This window comes from Lynx rufus, unplaced genomic scaffold, assembly GCF_022079265.1.
Source record: "Lynx rufus isolate CCGP_SWC_20201006 ecotype Redwood Valley unplaced genomic scaffold, mLynRuf1.p SCAF_9, whole genome shotgun sequence".
Classification (NCBI taxonomy): domain Eukaryota; kingdom Metazoa; phylum Chordata; class Mammalia; order Carnivora; family Felidae; genus Lynx; species Lynx rufus.
This window is the reverse complement of record NW_025814897.1, coordinates 85,088,770-85,107,620: the sequence shown is the minus strand read 5'-3', so window position 1 is coordinate 85,107,620 and position 18,851 is coordinate 85,088,770. Positions and strand designations below refer to the sequence as shown.

At 40.3% G+C, this 18,851-nt stretch overlaps 1 protein-coding gene across 1 annotated transcript in view; it reads left to right on the top strand.

Annotated features, from left to right (window-relative positions):
• Nucleotides 1-18,851, top strand: part of MPPED2 (metallophosphoesterase domain containing 2) — a 167,728-nt gene that overhangs the window by 10,421 nt on the left and 138,456 nt on the right. The window lies entirely within an intron of this gene.

Here is an 18,851-nt window from a genome sequence, read left to right as displayed (position 1 = left end):
AGCTTCTGCTTACCTGCCTTTATGAGGTGTTTATTTTGTTAAGTGTAGAATTAAAATGAGCTTTCTGGCCATTAGTGGATTTTAGTCATGCCCCCACACTCTGCGGGAAGTTGTGTCACCTTATAAACAAACAGTGCTGTTTTGCGAGGTGCTGTACCACGGGCTGCAGGAGCCACTGCTGGACTTAATATCTTAATAAAGCTGTAAACAGAGGAACATGAGAGAGGGAAGAAGGAACACACGTATTTTGGAGGGGAGAACTCAGGAGGAGAGTGTTACTCAGCAGAAATCTAGGCACATTTAAAAATATTTAAAAAATGAAATCATTTGAAAAGCCGCCCTCCCCCCCCCCCCAAAAAAACCCCAGTGTGTCCAGATTCCAGTCTGTCTCTCCACCCCCATGCCCCTTGCATGTGCTTGGGTGTATTCTCTGCCACTAGTGCCTTAGCTTTACCGTGGGGATCATAGTAATATATGGTTCACTAGGTAATAGTGAAGTTTATATTAGATGATGCTTAGTGCTTCGTGAAACACTTAGCACAGCATCTCAATGCTCAATGCATGGTAGCTATTAGTATCAATAATATTGTTCATCATGACGTCATGACCGCATCCCCAGCATTAACCCTTCAGCTTCAGCAGAGTCTTAATGGTGGCACATGAGCCATTATTACCATAACTCTTGTCGATGCCGTTAAATGTGGTGTGTCTGTTTTATTCTTGTTCAGAAGTTTGTATTTTTTGTTTTTGTTTCCGTTTCCTTCTGCTTCTCAAGTTTTTAGCGCCTGTGCTGTCTCCCTAGGGATTCCCACACTGGGAGGGAGGGATTGAGTCTGTGTGAACCTACTGATAGCCAGGGGCACAGACTTACTAAACTCTTATCTCAGCTCCCTGCATGCTGCCTGAGACAGTGTGAGTCTAAGAGATGTGCCTTTACTGGAGCTGTGGAATTTACTTGGGTCTGCTGCCTTGAGTTTTCCCAGAACCAGAGAATGTTCTCCCCAGGCTTATAAGGAATCACGGTAATAGTGTTGTTTCTGAAATAAAGCACCGTTTCTACGTATTCCACTTCCATTATCCTTTTATTTCCTCTCAGTGCTTTTTAAAGGGAGTACATTAGGTATGTGTGCACTCTTTTAGCACACAGATTACAATCAGACTTTAGGATTAAGAAATGTGTATTAAATTAGTGTCTCAGACTTAGTAACAGTTTGAGTATGAAAACTAAGAGACGGGGGAGGGTGCAGAGAGTGGAGGTTGGGGGAAAAACACCCTCAGACTGCGCTGAGGGAGGCTGGGAAAAGGATTTAACACTTTGGATTTTTTAGAAGCCATTAAAAGTCTGATGGGATCAGATTACCTGACTGCACATCTGAAACATGAAACTCTTGCCCTAAACCGTGCAATTGAGTTAAGCTCAAAATTCAAGGCCTCCCCCTAAGACTGGCCTCTGGGTAAGCCTCATTGTGAATCACGAAATGATTTCCTTTGAGAGGAGCAAGGACTACAGTGAGGTTTTTATGGCCAATTTAGTCTGTATACTGGTGCCAGCCAGACATTTGGCAGCAGTTAGTGCCAACTTTGGTGATCTGTCCACCGATTTTTCCCAAGGTCTTCGATCCTGCCTGTTTTCGGTATTGACATTGAAGGGAAGACACGCTGTAAAGCCAGCTTTCTAGGCACACCTCTTGGATTTTTTATTTTTTATGTTTTCCAAGTGAGAGGTACTGAGAGGTGTGGGGAGAACAGCAGGCTGGTCCACTGCCTTGCACTTGGAGGTTCAGAATGATGTCAACAGAACCTCCTTTAGGAGAAACTCCTTTAGGAAAGAACCTCTTTCTTTCCTCCTCCTTCCTCACTCCTTTAGGGGAGCCCTTGCCCTCTCTCTGGATTACGTGAGCCTTTATATAGTCCCTGACTTCCAGCGGGTCAACGTGGGATTTTTCGACTTTACCATGGTGCAAAAGCGATACTCATTAGAAACTGTATTTGAATTTGGATCTTTTCCTGGGCTAGCAATTCATGATTCGATCCTCTCTGGCGATGCTGGGCCGTGGCAGCCACAGCTCCCAGTCAAGATGCAGTCATGAAAATCAACAACCAATAGTACACTCACAACATCCTTTACCCACACAACCATACTGTTTTTCACTTTCAGTATAGTATTCAGTAAATTGCATGAGATAGTCAACACTTTATTATGAAATAGGCTTTCTGTTAGATGACTTTGCCCAACTGTAGGCTAATTAATTTAAGTGTTGTGAGTATAGTTTAGGTGGGCTAGGCTAAGCTATGATACTCCACAGGTTAGATGTATTTAACTTTTTCCAACTTATGATAGGTTTACTGGGAGGTAGCCCCATTATAAGTTGAGAAAGATCTGTATTTAGAGTACCTACAAGTAATGCTTTTCCTTGGCCTCACTTGTCATAAATGTATTTTTAAATTATTTGTGAAATGACTGTCTTCCAGTGGGCTATGAAAGCAGCTACTCTGTCTTTTTAGTTTTATTTTATTTTTGTCTGCTTCTCTTGAGAGCCCCTATCACAGTACTAGACACATTCTCTATACTCTCCAAATACCTGTTGAATGAATGAGCGCAAGTTGAGCTTGCAAGGATTCAGTACTCCTTTAGTATGTGCTTCTCCGGGAAGTTGGTGCTCCTTTGTCATCATCCGTTCATTTTGAGAGCATCTATTTAGACTTGACCATATATTTGGCTTTAAAAAGGGTAACTTCTATAAGTCTCCCATGTTTTTTTCAAGGTGGAGCTGGATGAAGCTCAGAGTGAGTATTTCTGTTACTCCCACACTAATGCTATATAATCTGTCCTGCCTTCCACTGACATTTACACTGACAGTAGTAAATTCTCATTTCTAACATAGGAAAAACATCAGTTTCACTTTCAACTTGACCTGAAAGATCTGGGTTTCATATATTGTTCTCTAAACCCTGAGGCATCAGAAATTATATTGTTTTAACTCCTTTATCAAGTGCTCGTTCATTGATCCTATTTGGAGTCAACAGTTATTGGATAGAACCGTAAAATTAATTAGGATATACTTCAGTCTGATCATCAGGAATCTGACTGACAACTGCCCCTAATATGTGGAGTTGACATGAAATGAGGACCATGAAAACGGGTCATCTGTTATCATGGGAACCATGCATTTTGCATAAGACCAACTAGTTTTATTCTGTACTCGGATGTTTTGTAGCAACTTTTTTTTTTGATGTGATAAACTTAATTATTAATAAGCTCTTCTAGACTAACTATTTTGACAGAAATCTGTGTTTTGGGTTAAGTACAGATAACACCATCCTCTCACCACTGGTGTTACGTAGCAGTTGAAAACCTTTTTGAAAATTTGGTGGAAGGGAAAACAAGCGAAACTCTAAGAATACAGTGGAGCTCTGATCATGGGTGACTAAACTGTAAACCTCTTGGAAACCAAGTGACTCAAAGAGCCCTGCATAAAGTACCAAGCTTAAGGAAAAATTTTATGTGGAGCAGAGCTTAAAAGAGAGGAGATAAGAAGAAAAGGAGGCTTGGGTGGCAAGCACTTTGGGGCAGGAAGTTTTTAACTTAGGTGACCAACTTCAGGTTTTTTTCCCTGACTGTTTCCATGACTGTGTCTCCTGAGGAAGGTGTTGTGCAATTAGGTTTTTTGGAGATGCCATTTGGCTGAAGACCTACTGGAGTTTCTGGACTTTGCGAGCTCAACTAGAATTGGGGGGAGCTTTTCGCCTTGTAGATAGAAGCCCTTTGATGGACCTGCCTCTTTGATAAGTACCTGTAGTGACTGGCAGTGACATTGTTTAGGTAAAGTATGGTTTAGTAATTGAGGAGTCAGTGCTCCTTAGTATATGAAAATCTTTCTTGAAAATAGGGAAGACACCAAAATCCACATGTGCAATTTAAATGAGCTTGTATTCTGCATTATAAATATGCACCGGATGCCAAGTAGAAAACCGGAACACTCTCTCAGGATGCTGTTAGGGCCAAGCGGAATCTCATTAGGGACAGCTTCAAAGATCAGTTCCTCGTGTCCATAAAAACAAGTGTAAATTATCTGGTGCGCGCCTGCTGTTAGCAGTTGTGCTGTTGCATTATGCATGATCCAGACTGCACAGAGGAGACGTGGCTGCATGGAATTCTGCAATATATGTGGGGATTTCTCCACCCAGACGCACACATGGAGATATTTTTTTGGTGCTGAGTCCTACATTTTGGAAATTTATTGGTGTCTTTTAGTTAATGGAGGGTACCATATATAACCTGCTCCTACATTTTTGATGAATTGGAGTCAGTTCAGAGAGGCATGATAAGGCTTTGAATTGTTTATATGAACAACCAATCTGCTCAGATTTATGTATCTCGTGTGCTCACGTGCAGAGTCAGATTAGGGGGCCATGAATGTGTTCGCTGCACATAGAATAGGGTGGATTTGCTTTTACCATTCTCCCCTGTTTTGGTCTCCTGGGTATATTTGTAAAATAGTGTGAATACTCCATAAATTAAGAACATGTAGTCAGGTTTAACACACGAGGCTTTAATGATTAGTTTGAGAATAAATGCCTAAGGGTCTGGAATATATTCCTAAGCTTCACCATCTGAGGAGATAGAGAAGCAATAGAGTGTAGTGTTTAGAAAGAGTGTGGACTCTAGAACCAGTTCTGTCAAGGGTTGAGTCATGGTCTGCTTTTTACTGGCTGTGTGGTTCTGGAGAAGCTACCTAATCCCTACCTAATCTCATCTGTAAATGAGGGGAAAAATAAGTACCCATCTCACAGGTACTATAAGCTGTCATGGATGCTAACTCAGTTGATTATGTATAGTACCTAGAACATTTCCTGGGACACAGTAGGTTCTGTCAGCGTGTCGGCTTGTATTGGTGTTAGCAGCGTCATTATCAGAGGGAGAACACCTTCCAGGGAAGCTGGGGAGGATGAGGTGTGGTGCACCCAGAGACGCAGTTCATAAGCTTAAGTAGACATGTACACGTGAGGCTGAGGGCAGGCAAAGTCAGGGAACAACTACTTGCAGTGAATTGGGGGAAGCCATTAAAAATATGAAATAACTTAATGATGTGTATCTTTGTTGTCCATATAACCCAGGGAAATAACCATAAGATTTGGGGGAAAGAGTAAGAAATAGAAAAAAAAGAGGCAACTTTCCTGTTGTCAGGGTCAGAGAGTGTCATAACATCTCTTGTTTCCACTTGTTTCTTATAGCCTAGTCCCAGGACAAGCATGTGGGAGAAAAATCAAAAGAACAGCCTTGCACGGTATCACATGGCTTAAGTCTGCAAACATTACAACTCCCATTACCTCCATTTTGAAATTTACATTTGCAGGTATAAAGAGATGGTCAAGATATCATTATTTCTCTTCCCAGACTAGAAGCTTTGTCAGGGCAGGGCTGATACTGGCTGATCTTGAATCCTCTGCAGTGCCCAAGGGCTCAGTAATGAAATACATCTTTGACAGATTAATGAACAGTCCTCAATATGTATTTACGTAATTTTGTCTTCCTGGTAGATTCTCTCTGAACTTAAAATCTTCCCATCATCTTTAGAGAGTCATTCCTGCAATTGCAATACTGGCCCACGGGCTAGTTATTGCCAAACTTAATTGCTTCAGCATTCCTCCTTACAGTTCCCTGAAGATGCCCCTGGCACCTGCTGTCATTCACTCATCAATATCTGAGGGATGTTTGTTGGTAGCTCTCATATTTTTTTTTAAAGTTTATTTATTTATTTTGGGAGACAGAGGGAGAGAGAGAGAGAGAGAGGGAGAATACACATGCAAGAGGGGGAGGATGCAGAGAGAGAGGAGAATTCCAAGCAGGCTCCATGCTGTCAGCAGGTAGTCTGACTCTGGGCTTAATCTCATGAACTGTGAGAACACAACCTGAGCTGAAACCCAAAATCCAATGGTTATCTAACTGAGCCACCCAGGTGCCCTGGTAGCTCTCATATTTTGACACTAAGTGGCTGAGGTCTCTTTTGCGATTCTATAGTCCTCGAACACCTTTTTTTTTTTTTTTTTTGGAAATGAGAACCTTTAAAATACTGGCGTAAGGCAAAGAGCTTTTTGCCATGATGGAAGCCTTGGAAACCACTACAGGTAGGGAGGAAATGAGCAAGAAGAGAGTGGGGAGTCTGGGGGAAGTTGGGTGTCACTGAAAATGGTTTCATTTAATGAGTCAATCAATGAGTATTTACTGGAAGTAGCAAGGTGGGTTGGGATAGTGGCTGTTTCACCTAATTGTTTTATTCCCAGTACATGGCATAGGTCTGCTATAATAAATAAATAGTTACTGTTGAATAAATGTCTTGTTGTGTCTAGCAGTTAGAACAGTGTAGAACTGTAAGTTACCCATTGTTGTTTGCTAGGGGTGTTTTGCCTATTTCGGGAGTCAATCAGATGCACCCGAATTAAATAATACTTAATGAAGTAATCACGTGTGCATTATTATTAATAGTGTATCTGGTTGTATTTTTGTATACTTGTTGTATATGCTGTGCTCACTGTGAGGGAATAACGTGTGGAGAATTTTACATATGGCCAGTTGGTGACTCAGAGAGGTTGAGCGACCTGATCAAGGTCACACACAACTGGTGGTTTGCAGGTACAGTCTTTATGGCCCTACTGAGCAGAAAGTGCTTAAAAACTTACAAGGCAGATAATAAATTTTAACTGAGTAGGAGAAGCGAGGGAGAATTTCCTCAAGAACATATCTGAAATGAAGTCTTTTTCATCTGACAATTAAGTCATTTAAATTGCTTTCCAATTTTATTTTTTTTAAATTTTTTTATTAAAAAAATTTTTTTAATGTTTATTTCTTTTTGAGACAGAGAGGGACAGAGCATGAATGGGGGGGGGCAGACAGAGAGGGAGACACAGAATCCGAAACAGGCTCCAGGCTCTGAGCTGTCAGCACAGAGCCCGACGCGGGGCTCGAACTCACAGACTGTGAGATCATGACCTGAGCTGAAGTTGGACGCTCAACCGACTGAGCCACCCAGGCGCTCCCAAAGCCAGAATTTAAATATAGGAACCTTTAAGTAGAGACCTGAGCTGAAGTTGGACGCCCAACTGACTGAGCCACCCAGGCACCCCCCAATTTTATTTCTTAATAAAAAGGAATATCTTGGGTACCCCAAGATAGTCAGAGTATCTTTAGGTCTGACTCTTGTCCCAAACATGAAACAAGGTAGGCTCCCTGTAGGAGGCACCCTATGATGGGAAGCAGTATAAATTAAACGGGAGCAGCTATTTTCTGCCCGGGGGGATCACACTTCACTTTCATTTTATAATGTTTCCTCCTGTTTTTATCACTCTCATGTCCCTTGGCTCCTCTCAAATTTGGCAGCAACTTCTGGATCCCAGGGCTCCAGAAACCACTGCCATTTCCTACTCAGGGACTATACACACTTGGGAAGCAATTGCATTTTTGCTAGGATGCAGGAGCTGAGAAGTGTGTAACCATGTGCGGTGGACTTGGATAATGGGTCACATTCCAAACAAGTTAAATGGTTTCAAGGCCTACTGCTTGTGCTGTGTGGAAATGAGCAAAGCTATATGCTTTTAGGTCTTTTCCATTTGGAGACACAAAGATGGAAATTTGGATGCTTCAAAGCAATGAATTTTACAAAGTTCAGTTTGAGTACTGTTTTGAGACCTGACGGTGGCTGAGTATCAAAGATCAAGGGTAACTCCATTTTTGACAAGTTCTCAGAGGCTACTATTTGGAAATGATGTTTCTGACCAAAGAACAGTGGTGTTATTGCACAGAAAATTGCTCCTGTTATCCATAATCGGTGTTGGCATCACTTGGGAGACCATTGAAGTGTGTCTTCGTCATTAAGATTGAGAAACCCTATGGCCACGAGTCACTCCACAAGGAGCATTTCCAGCCACATGCAGTTTGCCTCTTGGAAATGCTCTCTGTGGCAGGTGTGAGGTATCACACTAAACTTCTTTATGTTGAAACCGCAGCTGCGCCCAAGTTGGCTCTGGCGATGATCCTCCTTGCTCAGGGTGCCACAGATTTTACTCTCAATAAGACTCTAGCCAAATGCCCAGGATGTTGGTACGATGGCTGACAGCTGGGCATTGGTTCAGTTGCTGGTGGTGAGCCAGAAGTACCTGTTAGATCTTTAAAAACTGAGCATCACAGAAAGTAGAATTCTTCCAGCTCTGTTGCTTTCCTGGGAGGTGCAGCGATGGTATTTGGCAGCAACTTTCACACTGAGCTCTAACTGTTGAACTTCATAATAGGAAAAATTTCTAATAAAAGCTCTAGTTTTTGGTGATGATTAAAATTAGTAGTTCTGGAATGATCAACTCACTAGGCAGAGAAGTTCATAAAATATGCATTGTGAGGAGTCCAGCTAGTGACTATATTGTTGTAGCAGGCTTCATTTCACTGTAGAAATTATACATCCCTATTGTCTGTATACAGATACGTGTGTGTGTAAACAGGCACACACACCCACAGACCAGTGAAGGTTTAAAATTAAACATAGATGCAAGTACTTACTGAACACTTCTATAAAACAAATAAAACGCTGGACATTGTTTGCATGTGGGTTGAATACCTCAGCAAACGATTACTCACGCAGTTGACCTTGTTTTCTATTGAGGGCACCAAGAAGCCACATTATTAAGCATATTGGGTCAACTCGGGGTTCACTGTTAACATCATTTTTCTTTCTGTGGAGATGAAAAGGTCTTCAGGCCGATCATTTTCTTTTTGTTCCATATTCGTGGGTGGGGGGGTGGGTAGCATGATTTTCGCATGACTCTTGGTCTGCTCTATAAATAAGCAGATTCAGTCTTTTGTTTTCAATGTAATCAGCAAGATTGCATTTGCATTGCTTGTAAGTGAATCACATAAGTGAAATTACATTGCCTGCATCTCATTTGGTATCATAAAATGTTATGGGATGCAGGCTGTTTTTCTCCAACTAAAGTGTCTTGAGTTGGTATTAGGGTGCTTGCTTTCATTTTCCTTTGTGACCAAATTTGTTGCATTCTACAGAGCTACGGCTCATATTTTCACGTATGTTAGTTGCTGGAGAAATACTCGTTCGTGTTCTCTAGAATGAGCTAAGATATTGGTTCAGTAGGGGGTAAATGGGGTTTTAAGACCATCTCACATCGTGTAGCAAGTGATTGCTAATCACTTTCTGTCGTTTGTGACAACTTCTGCTTACTAAGAGTAAATGCCAGTCACTGTTGGTTGGAAGTATAAAGCAATCTGAAGCTTTTCAGCAGTTGGCTAAAGAAAACGGTTTACATAAAAACAAACACAAAAATAAAAACCTCAGTTCGTCACCATTTTATTTATTTTTTCTAGTGACCAGTATAAAATGCGTCTCTTAAGGGGCTCTTCAAAAGATATTCTCTAGGCCAGTGATTTAAAAGTCATTTTGAGATTTCCCCTCTTATTTCCTTGAAAATAAATAATTTAACACAACAGTAATGATTGCTGACTTCAAAAGTCAGTAATTTCAGTGACAAATGAGAATGCCTGACGTTTTCTTAATTCATGAATTTTTAATGAATTTTTAAGACAAGTTGGAGAAAAGGTAGGAGTTCTTAGATAATCTATAACATAGGGTGGTTATCCACAAAACCTCTCTTTATTAACTACATTATTGATACACCCCACAAATCAGCAGGCAGCAAGTGCTGAATATGCCCTTTGCTAAATGGGAAGACTGCTTTCAAAAAGAAGAAGCACACCAGTTATAGTGATAGAGCAACAGTGAAGGTGTTTAGTAATGAATGGTGATCTTCGCTTATTTGGAAAGGTATTAGTAGAGAGAAATGGGAAGAATTAAATGTGAGTGGGTAGTTAAAATAGGACAGCGTGCATTTTTTTCTATCAGAAGACTTGAGCATACTAAGCCCAAAAGAAAAACTAACATTCTAAAAGAGCTTACACATTTTTGGGGTAAGATTTTGAAGGAGATAATGCAATTTTGTGTTCTTGTATTACCTAAAAAAATATGTATCTAAAAAAATGTCCTGAGGAAGGAGAGGACACAGTATAGCTTCTTTTTAATTAGTAAACTTTAAATTGAAACATAACATATGCACGGAGAAGTGTACAAGTTAACTGTATTTGGCTCCATGAATTTTCAAAGGGGACATACTTGTGTGACCAGTATCAGATGTAGTTTTAAAGATCATTTGTTTGTTTTAGTCTGTAAAATAATCTTCAGAAGTTATAAGAATTGAAATGTTATTGCAATCTTCAGTAAACTTGTATTCATAAAAATTGTAGTGGACCTTTGTTACTACTGCTGTGTGGTTTATAAAGAAGGTAATTATAGGCGTTGGGATCCAGTGGCTTCCCCAAGATTCCTCTGCCTTGGATGTTGCATGGTTTAAACTTGCAACTGTGAGTTTTATTTAAACTGGTCTCCAAGGCGTACTTTGCATTTGTAGTCATTTAAGATTTCCTGAAAGCTCTTGTCTGTGATTGGAAAATTCTCTGGATAATATTTCTAAATTGATGACCTTCTTAGTTAAAATATTTTTCTTTAGTCTAGCTTAGAAGATATCTTTATTTTCTATTCCATTCATCACCATTTTCTCATTGAAAAAATTAACCATGCCTATCCCACTTCAAATGAACAGCTGCACTTTGAAACTAGATCCTTCTTTTGGTTGTAATTGTCCAAATGAGGAGGACCAGGTTTGCTAACTATTTGAAAAGAATTGGTTGTGACTGTAAAGCATTTTTATGCTTTCGTTTTTTTCTCTTCAAATTTTGATGTTCCTAAGCTAGGGGGAAAAAAGAAAGAAAGAAAGAAAGGGGACAAGGAAGGAGGGAGGGAGGAAAGAAGAAAGGAAACCAAAGAAAGAGAAAGAAGGGCGAGGAAAGCAGTTTACAGAGTACCTATAAGCAAGGCAGCTCTGGGAATAGCTTACCTGTAGATTTGGGGGAAAGAGAAAGATAAAGGATGACCTCAGAAGTTCAACCTGAGAAAGACTGTCGTGCCAGTAGTGTGACTATAAACTACTGACCCGGACTTTTCACTTCTTTTTAATACATTTCACCCGAATGAATGGAATAATAATAAAATACATACATATGTATATACGTGCATGTGTATATTCTTTTTGGGGCGCTTATCACCTATTACCTGTAAAACTGCATTGCAGAGAACGGTTGTGAAACTCTCCAGGGTTTGTTTCGGAGCCAGTTCATGAGCATATATGGAAAGAGTTCTCTATATATTCCAGCTACAGAAATCGTCTTCATCAGACTTGTATTCGTACCTTCCTGGCACCTTCTAGTGCCAGTTCAACACGCCCAACGAATAAAATTCACTAGTGAGTTCTTACCTTTGCTTTTCCCATGCTGGCCACAGAACTCTTTAGACTCATGAGGCTACATGTCTTCTTTGGTTGGACCCATTATGGTCATTGTCACAAAGAGTTCTCTTACACGTAGTTGCTATAGCAACTTTCTACTTGTCCATGAAGGTATTGGACTGACTACTGGAAAGGTGATCCAATAGTTGATCCAAATGATCCTATGTGCATGGGAAATATGGTCTCTCAGCTTAGAAACTGAAATAATTGCACATTTTGTTCTTTAAGTGACCAAGATGGCTGATTAGAGACGTTTACTGATTGGTTACTTAATAAGTTGCCATTCATTTAAAATTTTTTAAAGGAGACTAACAGTAATAGATTATTTAGCTATCTATGTGTTTTAAATCTCCCAATAACTAGGGAAGAATGTTTCCAAATGAACATGAATTATAGCTCTGTTTATTACACCATTGTAAAAGCTAATACTTCGACTTGACATAACAGCTGCTTTTTAGCTATCAGGAGTCAAGAATAAGTGAAAATACACATCAATTACCAAAAATATATTTGAATTCTTTTATTTTGATTATACAAAATCGTACATTTTCTCTAATAAAAAATTTGGATTGATACCTCTAGTTAAGATAGAAATATTCTAAACCTTACTTAGCCAAATAAACAAAAGAGCAAATATAAAACTGTATCAGAGTTTTGATAGGTATTTGCTTATTTGGCATGGTCATTCTCTCATTCATTCACTAATTCAAATATTTATTGAACTCCTGCTATGTTCTAGGCAAGCAAACTTGCCTGAGTCTGGGACTACTTAATAAATTAAAGTGATAATCTTATCAATTTATTATGGAGAAAATGGTTCAGTGTAATGCCCACTGATGATGTGAATCAGCCTCGATATAAAATTTGTCATAGTCTAGAGTATAAAACTAACCCTATTGTTTTGATTACTTTTTTCCCATTCTATTGGCTTTTTCCTCACTTTATTGTCTCACTTTGGTTAAACACTGCTTTTGAGGTTCCCCTTTTCTCTCTCATTTAAGGCATCTTAGATCTTCTGGACTGGAGCATGTACAGCCTAAGTTAGACCAAGGAAACCAGTTAAAAAAAGGCAAGCCAGATAGAACAAGGCAACATCCACACAGGTAATAATAATCATAAAATAATGGCTGCCAACTATTGAGTGCTTACTCTATACCCAGCTAAGTGCTGACTGCCTGAGTATATTACCTTATATAATTCTTGCCGTCTCCCTCAGGAGTAAGTGATGTTATCCCCATTTTGCAGGTAAGAAAACTAAGGTTGAAAGAGGCCTCCTAGAGTGACCTAGGTTTTGCAGTTGGTCAGTGAAATGTATATTTGCCTGAGTTTATGGGTCATGTGTCAAAGAGATAGTGTCAGACCTATGAATTAAAAATTTGGATTTTGACTGCTTTATTTTCTTTCCCAAAACAATGCTCGTGATAAAACCATGTGGAACTGGCCAAAGTCATGAAGAGCATGAAGTAAATACAATCCAGATCCACAAACATATTTTTGGAATAGTTCCCCTAGTTGAGGCTCCGTAGAGAGAAGCATGACCTAGGATGACTTTTTTACTTAGAAACACAAATATGGAGGAATTCATTATTTGGAGGCTGAGGGATCAATGGAGAAAAGCTTATTCAGTTGAGAATAAAATGGTGTAGGCCTCAGTTCCCTCATCTGTAAAATGGAACAAATACTAGTTAGAGTGGATGATTTCCAGTGATTCTTGGATTTCAAGCATTCTACGTGTTTAGGCTGAAGTTACTCAGAATTCCATATATTGGTTCCTGGACTTTCCAAGGCCACTGGGATTAGATGAGAATGCAAGAGAGAGTGACAGATAGAAACATCACACTCACAGGTCATGAAATTCCAGAGGGAGCACTCAAGACTGTTAACCCATTCAGCTAAATACCCAACACTGAATGTAAAAGGTTAAGAAGGAAAATTTTTTCTCTACTTTGAGGTACCTTGAGGCAGGGGGCTGATGGCAGAATGAGACTTTCCCAAAGAACACATTAATATGGTAGTATGAAATAAATATGTGGAGACTGGGCCCTTTATTTGCTGGAATAAAGAATTTCAGGTTCCATAGAAGCATGTCAAGAATCTCTTCTCTTTACTAGTTCTAGACATATTCATTGAAGAATATGTCCATGGCCTGAGAGGCTCTAGGTCTGAGAGCTTCTAATTTCAGAATTGCTGTTGACTCATGCTTTGGTATTGGATAACTTTTTCAATATCTGAGCCCATTTTCTTTTCTGCAAGATGTAAAATAGGTTCCCCAAACTATTTCTGGTGCTAAAAATCTGTGTTATCAGTGTATCTTTTGATACCCCTAAAGCAAGAGAGTGACAACATTATGGTGGTGTTTGGAGTGACCAGCGTCCCAAGTGATGTGAGTTATGGCTGAATGACCAATTCAGAGGACCTGGGCTGAGGTGGTTTCTATAGAGAGGAAGAAGAAAAATCCAACATTGAAAAAATAATTTGCAGTTGAGTGAGAACAGTTTGTCCTCTGGGCTGAGTTAAATAGGTGATGATGGTTCTGCTGTTGTACACAATGGCATGTAGGATATGGTGGAGGAGTCCTGACTGTCCAGCCCAGCACACCGCTGTGGAGTCCGAGAGACTGTCTGCATTTAGGGTTGGTGTAAGCTATAGGTTCTTAAAAGGACTAGAGCTCATGTGGCTGTTTGGGTCTATATACCTGTGAACGTGTGTCAGGGAGGCCAGCACATGGTGTCAGGCCTAAGTGCCGGCAAATGTGGGGGGATATGCCAACCCAAAGACCATATGGCAGCATGTGGTAGACCTCTAGTGTATATTCTAAAGTTTGGGGGCAGAACTTTAAAAATAGGAGCCTAGTTTTAAAGGAACAGTGAAAGGGCAAATTGATTGTAGTCCCTGGAAATGTGGGAGGTTATAAAAGCTTAGTAAAAGGAAGGAGACAGAAGCCCATTTACTAGAAACTAAAGCGAGGGGCATAAGAAAGTGAGGCATCAGAATGGCTAACCCGTGAGCTGCTTGAGGCATGGATTAGGATTTTCTGAATGCTGTCGATGGTCAGGGTTGGTCAGGGTCAGTTCAGAGGCCTGGTCTTGCATTTAGCTGAGTGGTAGCCATGAAGCTGCCATTGCTCTGGTCAGAGAACAGACATGGGAACTGGGAACCCCGCACTGTGGTTGTTGGGAAATTCACAAATTGTCCCAAGGTCAAGCTGCCACAAGACAGCCTAGACCAGAAGTCTAGGATGTGCTCTTTCTTCCTTGTTCTTAGTTTGCTTCATAAAGTTAAGGAAAAAGTAGCAGCAGTCTTCAATTTTATAAGGTCCTTGACCTTATGTTTATGATTATTTACACTCAAATCGTCAGTGCAATCTGACCACCTGATAGCTTCCTCCTTCTTACAGTAGGGACTTGTCAACAATGCCTAAGTCCTTACAATGTAAGACATACCTGTCTTGTGCCAGAGATGGTCCTTGGAGTTGTAGATGCCATATTTAATCTTTCAAGTGGCTAATTAGCTCTCCTTCATGAGGCTTGAATCTGAATACTAGCCCAGATTTCCTTGTGACAAAGTCCGTTACGTTCCTTTCCGTGAGGCCATCCCGACTTTCAGCTTGAAGTAATTTCTTCCCTGTTCTCAATCTATTTTTAACAAACAATGAAGATTTTCAAAATTCCAGCTACTGTGCTTAGAGGTTCATAACTGCTGCCTTCTCTATGCATACCTTTGAATACTTAAAAAGCCTTGTTTGTTTATTTGTTTTAACTGTGGGAAATGTAAATGTAACTCACAGGTTCCTGAATCGAAAGGGATAGCACTGAATTTTGAATCTTAATATGATGGTCGTGCATGGGCATGAAGGTAGTATGAGCATTGATAACTGTGTTTTATGATTTGTTACATTCCGTGACTATAACCAAGATCTACAAGATTTATGTCGGCTTTTTTTCCTGCATAACCCCAGTCCTTCTGCCTCTTTTTTTTCCCCTGAAAGAAAATATAATGAACATGGTACATTACTTTAAAAAGTAAGTTTCATGGTGCAGTTGGTAGCAAATGGTGTTAAGTGGTGATGGAACATGATTTTTGGAAATAAACCATTTAAGGGAAGAGGAGAAAAGCAGATACTGTCACCTGTGCCCTCTGTTTGCATTGGAGGACACGCTGCAAAGGTGGGAGATGTTTGCGCTCACTGTGGGTGGCCAGGACTGTGGAGAACCCTATTTTATTTATCTTAGAGGAGTTGCTGTAATTGTTGCCCAGAACTACTGGCATTTGGGGTTTACGCATCATTGAATTCCTATTGGTATTTGAAGAGTAGGACCCATGGTGCTTCTCACTTAAGGTGAGAAGTTACGTAGCTGGTTCCCAAACTGGCCCTGTTCAGGACCACAGGCAGGCCCCGTTGTTAGCGCTGTGTGTCTCGAGATCTTGTCTGGGCTTGACAGCTTAAAAGCCTTCTGGAGGAGTTCAGCAAGGGGAAGCGGTTAAGAACATTGTAACAAAACTAAACCGGGAAATATCCTGCAGCCAGTGGAAACGTTTATAAAGAGTCTGCAGTAGCACCGAAAATGCTGACATTATAATGGTTTAAGTGGAGCAAAAAATTCCCATAATATAACATTCTGAATGCAGAATGATCCCAATTATATTTTAGAAACGCATAGTGAAAAGACAAAACGGAAAGATCCCAAAATGTTACTAGTAGCTAACTCTGGCTGGATGAATATGGGTTCATCTTTCTTTGCTCTTTATACACATATTCTTAATTTTACTAATGTTAGTTATCTGTAACTTTATAGCAAGTATATATTTTATAATTAGGAGAATAAAAGCTTTTTTTTTCATGGTAATCATTTCTTATATTTGGGGGAAACTCACTTTCGTGTTCAGGGAAATTCACTTTTCCTTTGTGATTTTGGTTTCTCAGGTGACCCTTACTTGACTGAATTAACACGTTGCTTTGTGTAAAATCACACCTATTTGACGAGGCAAATGCTAATTTTAAGAGACGAGTTGAATTATGAATTACAAAAGGGTATGTGTTCTTTCCCAGTTAGGGTACAGGGCGATTTATCATCTCTCTAGAAGACAGCTGTATTTGGAGCACTTCATTAAGGGGAGTATTCAGGTTTTGTCAACCTACTGAAATTAGGGCAGTCCTGAGAAATTTTGCAGAGACAGACGTAAGGACAAAACAGTGATAATTATGGTAATCATTGATCCTTAAAAACCATGTTCAGTGCATTCCCATTACTTCCTCAGAACATCTTTCTGAGGTATCTGTACCCCTCGTGTAAACGTGAGAAAACTAAAGCATGAGGCTCAGTAACACCATATTCTGGACAAGTTCTCAGCGTGTATATTACATATTTGGGATTTGAATCCACGTGGTCTGTCTCAACAACGTATTCGGCTCATAAAGTATTTTGGGGATTCTAGTAAATTTCATCGAGGAATGTATATTGAACCATCTGGTTTTCCTTTAACTGAACTAAGATAGAGAAACGAAGGCTATTTGGACCAGTAAAAATACCTGATAAAAAATAGCAATTAGTAGTTTTTAGGGTTTCCTGTTGGACAGTATCAAAGTGGATAAAACTAGAATTTCAAAAGCTTGTTAGGTGTTTCAAAGTCATGCCTAATGTTTAAAATTTTCAGATATGGAGAACACTTGTATTTTTTCAACTTAACATTAGATTTGCATAGAAGGAGGTATTGGCCTGGGAGACAGGCAGTGTAAGTGAATAAACCAAGAATCAGATAGACTCCCCTTGTAATTGAGGCTTCCCCATTTATGGTATCTCTGACCTTGGGGAAATTATTTAACCTCAGAAACCCAGTACTTCTCATCTGTAAAATGGGATTAATAGTACCACCTTATAGGAAGGAATAGAGGAGGTAATTTCCATAAACTGTTTGCCTGGCACAGTGACTGAGGCATGGTAAAATAGCACTCACTGGGTCAAAGAGAGTTGCCATTCTTTTCATTATTGAGAGTTGGGAAGCGTGGAGCCTAGATCCATTCCTGCTGCTGTCACAGGTCATGAGCAAGTCACTTAACCCTTCTGGATCTCAGACTTAATGGGAGTAATGACACTGAAATTTTTACCTACAAAATGAGGAGGAAGCCAGATTATGTAGGAACCAGTCTTTTGGAAAAGTATGAAGGGATGTACCAATGTGCAGGTTAAAGATGAAGGGAACCGTGGGTAGAAGGGGCAAAGTAATGAACTTAAGTTTAAGTTGTAACTGGAACTTTCCCAGAGGAGTTCAATTTAGGGAGAATAAATTGAGTTGTATTCAGTCGATGAAAAAAAGCTTGAACCCAGACCCCCAGCAGCTACATTACCCTGATTTGTGCCCTCTCACCAAGAAGGGACCAGCTCTAAACTGGACTTTGTGGGAGGTCTTTATTGCATGTTTTCTCAAGTGAAGGCTGTATCTTTGGTTTTTAGGGAACTTCCTGGAAGGCCTGGCTGAGGTTTCCCTTTTCACTCAGAAACCCATTTCTTCAGCCTGGCAAGCTATGGAAGCATCAAGTGTAGGTGTGTGTGAACTTCTCCCTCCCTTCAGGACAAGTGCTTATAAAAATTATCTGTATGCTAAAGTGCCACCATTGCTCAGCAAGGTTTTGCTTTGGCAAACTCACATCAGAATTCCTGGCTATTCTCTGGGGTGCCTAGGTGGCTCAGTTGGTTGAGCGTCCAGCTTCAGCTCATGTCATGATCTCACGGTTCGTGGGTTCATGCCCCACGTCAGTCTCTGTGCCTGGACGGGCTCCAGGTCAGAACCTGGAGCCTGCTTCTAATCCTGTGTTGCCCTCTCTCTCTGCCCCTCCCCGGCTTGCTCACGCATGGTGTCTCTCTCAAAAATAAATAAAACGTTAAAAAAATGTTTTTTAAGAATTCCTGGCTATTCTCCCATCCCTCTGCAAGGTCATAGTGGGAATACTGCCCAACCATGCGTCCTGTAGCAAACAAACATTTAAGAGTCAGGACAAAAAGAAATGATAGTCTAGCCCTGCTGCTGCATTTATTGAAATGGGTTCATGATTCTCACCATGTTTCCTCACACAGTGACATGCTACAGCCTGGGTTGGGGAAAGACACCGTAATTTCTTTGGAATCAGAAGTTGATTTGTAGTTGGGGGTTACATATCTTTTCAGTGACTTTCTCAGGCTCCCATTCACCCTAGATTCCAATAGAAATCATGTTGTCTGTGCAGAACAGCGCCAGCCCCTATGCTAATCAAGTTTAATCCATCTGCTGGGACTGCTTTCCTGCAATGAGTATTTGGAGGCATTCCCTATTAAAATATTCGGTCTTCAGCATTGTCTTCTGCCTTGAAAGCAAATCTGAAGGCTTGATAGGGGCTACCGTCTTACTATTATCATTATCGTTATTGTTGTTATTTTAAAGAGCTGTTGATTTGGGAGTGAGAAGGAGACTGGTTCAAA